Consider the following 5,000-nt stretch of genomic DNA (forward strand, 5'->3'; position numbering starts at 1 on the left):
ATAACGTGCGTTTCATGAAGAGTTATGTCCAATATGCGACATTCCCGCTGTCCATATACATGTCCAGATGTACATGTGGTGAGGAAGAGGATTCCAATCACATCCTCTACACCTGTAAGCAGTACGCTGAGCCCAGAAGTCAGCTTATACAAACAGTAGGACACACATCCTACCAGAGAAAGGAAACTCTGCTCCAAACAGTAGATAGATTCTCAGCTATAAAGGCATTTGCTGAGGAAGCATTTGAGATCAGGGAAGTAGCGAGAATCATCAGTGAAGCAATCTAAAGAAATATACAGTAAATAGTAGGAAACGATTGCGACCCAGTACAAGAACCAGTACCAACTGGAAAACAACATTTTCTTTGACCCATGATTCCGAAACAGCCCTGATATCTCGCGCACTTGGAGGAGACATGGCTGAGTGTGGAGGGGTGACGAGCTGACTCTCAGAACCACCGATGATGCCTCTACATGGCTCCTGGGACACCAGTGGCGAGAAGGGAATGTCGGAGGGCAGAAATACAAGTACATGGACAAGAATTGGCCGAGATCCTGGGAAACTGGTGATCGACAGCATGTGGGCCTCGCCAGCCTGGGGGCTACAGGTTGTTCCCCTGAGCACCTCCGTAATTACGATAATGCTGTATGTGGATGCTATACTGCTGATGAAAAGGGTCGCCATCAGCAGTGGCGGCGCCGCCTCCACGTGGTTCCCCGTGGGCACCCAAAAGGGTGGCTAAAGGCGCTCTTCAGATGGAAGGTCCATTCCCCCACCAAGGGGGTAGTTTTTCCGAGCTGGTTTCCTTCGTTGTGGCGAAGTTGGGTAGTGGATGCATGGGTTGGATTTGAAGGGAGTATGAGCGGAAGCTCGGGGATCCCTGATGATAATCCACCTCTGGCCAGGGGAAACCCAAACCAGAGCAGCCATGTACAGTACTGTCCATATACATGAGCTGCGAGCTGTACCACGTACGAGCTACAGACGCGATCGCGTTGCTCTCTGTACGAATGCAGATGCTCAGCGGCAGCTAGGAGGCGCTCCATCCATGTCGGTACCGGTGAGCGTTGCACTCGCAGTCGCAAAAACGTACGGCAAGTATATTACTCGGAAGAGTCAATGACAGTCCAAGCCCCCCCTGCGTGGGAAGAGTCTTCCTAGGCCATGACCCACCGGAAGGGCGCAGCGTCCCCCACCCCAGACATGTGACGTCACACTATCGGTATTGACGACTAGACTGATTCCTTATAATCATTTGCCATACACCGGTGGAAGCTGCCGAGACGAGTAACTACGTGGCGGCCTCGCCGTGTCACTAATGTACAGAGATACAACAGTTTCGACTGGAACCGGATGAAACGTATACACGGCGCTGATTAGTAATAGATAGAGCCATCAAAATACAGATAATGTATACAACTGTCCGTATACATGCTGAAAGACTCTGCTCACAATCACAACCACACGTCAGCCAGACACTCTTATCACGCACTACTCTCTGCCTGTAACAGGCACAGAGACAATATGTAAGCACCAGCATGGAACAACACCCAGTGCATCCTCTCCGCCACATTAGACAATCCACACTATCATAACCAGACCGGGAGGTCCACTCACAAAACAGAATATCCCACCCTTCCGACAACCACCATTGCTCAGCTAAGCCACCAACACCCACACATGTCCTACACAGGGGTACACCCAACATCACAATACTGCCTCCTGTCACAGCACACAAACAATGGCAGGAATGAAAGACACAGGTCTGCCACAAGCATGGAATCAGAGCGCCGCCTGTCATGAGCCAAAGGTGCACCCTGACATGGCAAATCAGATGATGCCGCAGTCATTTACTTACGATAATCACAATCAACAAACCGGAACCCCCCCCCCCCAAAACACCTTTCCTTACAACAATGTGTACCTTAACCTAACCCGTATTGTGCCTTAACCTAACCCGTATTGTGCCTTAACCTAACCCGTATTGTGCCTTAACCTAACCCGTATTGTGCCTTAACCTAACCCGTATTGTGCCTTAACCTAACCCGTATTGTGCCTTAACCTAACCCGTATTGTGCCTTAACCTAACCCGTATTGTGCCTTAACCTAACCCGTATTGTGCCTTAACCTAACCCGTATTGCGCCTGAACCTAACCCGTGTTGCGCCTTAACCTAACCCGTGTTGCGCCTTAACCTAACCCGTGTTGCGCCTTAACCTAACCCGTGTTGCGCCTTAACCTAACCCGTGTTGCGCCTTAACCTAACCCGTGTTGCGCCTTAACCTAACCCGTGTTGCGCCTTAACCTAACCCGTGTTGCGCCTTAACCTAACCCGTGTTGCGCCTTAACCTAACCCGTGTTGCGCCTTAACCTAACCTGTGTTGCGCCTTAACCTAACCTGTGTTGCGCCTTAACCTAACCTATGTTGCGCCTTAACCTAACCTATGTTGCGCCTTAACCTAACCCATATTGTACCTTAACCTAACCCATATTGTACCTTAACCTAACCCATATTGTACCTTAACCTAACCCATATTGTACCTTAACCTAACCCATATTGTACCTTAACCTAACCCATATTGTACCTTAACCTAACCCATATTGTACCTTAACCTAACCCATATTGTACCTTAACCTAACCCATATTGTACCTTAACCTAACCCATATTGTACCTTAACCTAACCCATATTGTGCCTTAACCTAACCCATGTTGCGCCTTAACCTAACCTATGTTGCGCCTTAACCTAACCTATGTTGCGCCTTAACCAAACCTATGTTGCGCCTTAACCTAACCTATGTTGCGCCTTAACCTAACCTATGTTGGGCCTTAACCCAACACACGTTGGGCCTTAACCCAACACACGTTGGGCCTTAACCCAACACACGTTGGGCCTTAACCCAACACACGTTGGGCCTTAACCCAACACACGTTGGGCCTTAACCCAACACACGTTGGGCCTTAACCCAACACACGTTGGGCCTTAACCCAACACACGTTGGGCCTTAACCCAACACACGTTGGGCCTTAACCCAACACACGTTGGGCCTTAACCCAACACACGTTGGGCCTTAACCCAACACACGTTGGGCCTTAACCCAACACACGTTGGGCCTTAACCCAACACACGTTGGGCCTTAACCCGCTCTGTAATTGTCATACGACGCGTTAAATTAGTGTAGTGTTGCCTAACTGCAACCCCCGCAATATAGTTTGCCACTCGCACTGCCCGGTCCCCAGAGTATCGCTTCATGTTAAACACCTTGCAGCTATACACTGTAATGCGGATGGCAGCAGGACGTACATGCTCAATGCCCTTCGCAGTTGTTCATTGGCATTCGCATGGCGAAGCACAGCCTACGTTGTGGTACGGCTTGTGTCAACTGTCCGCTGATGTTGTACGTCCAAATGACACACTGTACTGCACATTGGTCCTCATGTACTGAATGATACATCGTGGTACATGTGTGACCGTACCACGACTGCGCCAACAACGGCGAACCATACGGTCCAAATATTGTGCACTCAGCTACGTGTCGTCTCCCTATAAGAGCTGGATTGCAGTATGGTATGCCGTGGATGGCGATCAGCATGAGCCGTCTGTTGATGTAGTGGCGCGTGTTGTCAGACGTAGTCGTCTCTTCTCACACACCGTGATAGCATGGTGCACTGCGTTCCACATCTGCGACATGCGACAGAGGCCGGTTGACAGTCGTTCGCGCAATGGACATCGCATACGTACGGGGGCCACCTTCCACGTGTTCGCGAAGCGTGCACATGTTGTTGCGTGTATGTGGGCAGACATAGTGTGTCGTGACACCTGACACAGGCATGCAACAATCGTTGAATTTGCAAATGGCGATGGACGTCTACGTTTGCTGGTGACGTTACGCAAATGAACAACTGGTAAACCGTTGTGGTGCGGTTGTTCTCGCTAGAGGTGAATCAGTGATGGCGACGATCGGTTGAGCTACCAACCGGTTGTTTCAGCGATACCCACCATGCCCACGAACGTGAATGGCATGTGGGTGTGAAGCGATACGCGGCGGTGGCTGGGTGGGACCGTCCCCGGCCGGTGAGGGGGGGCCTCCCGGCGTGCTGGCCGCGCGGTGCGTGGGCGCACGCGCTACAGCCGGCTGGTGGGGGCGGCCAGTGGCAGGCGCGCCGGCCGACGGAGGCGGCAGGCGGCGCAGCTGCGCGCCGGCGCACCCTGCACGCGGCGCCGTGCGGCCAAAGTAGGTCCTCGCGGGCCCGGTGCGAAGCGCGGTGGACATCTGCAGTGTGCTGGTCCGATTGAGGACTGTGTGCGCTGAGGATGCGCCGCCGCCCGGCGCTCGGCGCCGCGACGCCGTCTGCTGCTCGGTCGCCTCTGCGGTTCTCGCAGGTGGTTTGTATCGCAGCTGTGCGGACGTGTTGGCGCGTGCGCTGTTCTGGGAGAGTTCGCTTCGGCACCCAAGTGGGGCTTTTGTCCTTCTGTGGCGCTGGCGTTGGAGCTGCCGGCCACCGTAGGTGGCGCGTGTTGTCTCCCGCCGGCAATGCCACGACAGCACGCTCCCGGGCCTCTGTCGGCAGCGGCAAGCTCAGTTGGGAGCACGGGTGGTCGCACCTAAAGCGTCTACTCGCCAAACTCCGGGCGATTGCGCCTCTCTCGAACCCGACCAAGTACTTAGGACGGCGCTGCGCGCCGCCGGGACCTGAGAGGGTTTCGAGGTGTATTGTGCAGGGGAGCTCAGCCTCCTCCTGTTTGCAGAATAATTGAGCGGACGCTTGCGTGTTCGCGCGGGCCCCCGGGACACACTCCCGGGCGGCCGGCTGCTCAGCTCTAGTTGACGCAGCTCCCTGGTTGATCCTGCCAGTAGTCATATGCTTGTCTCAAAGATTAAGCCATGCATGTCTCAGTACAAGCCGCATTAAGGTGAAACCGCGAATGGCTCATTAAATCAGTTATGGTTCCTTAGATCGTACCCACGTTACTTGGATAACTGTGGTAATTCTAGAGCTA

The 5,000-nt window shown here is 53.2% G+C and overlaps 1 non-coding gene across 1 annotated transcript in view; it reads left to right on the forward strand.

Moving 5' to 3' along the window:
- The first annotated feature begins 4,834 nt into the window (after nucleotides 1–4,834).
- The window catches only part of LOC124620996, a 1,910-nt gene continuing 1,744 nt past the window's right edge, over nucleotides 4,835–5,000 (forward strand). The window contains exon 1 of the ribosomal RNA XR_006980490.1: nucleotides 4,835–5,000. This exon is cut by the window's right edge and continues 1,744 nt beyond it. This is a non-coding gene — a ribosomal RNA (small subunit ribosomal RNA).

Source organism: Schistocerca americana, chromosome 6, assembly GCF_021461395.2.
Source record: "Schistocerca americana isolate TAMUIC-IGC-003095 chromosome 6, iqSchAmer2.1, whole genome shotgun sequence".
Lineage (NCBI taxonomy): Eukaryota > Metazoa > Arthropoda > Insecta > Orthoptera > Acrididae > Schistocerca > Schistocerca americana.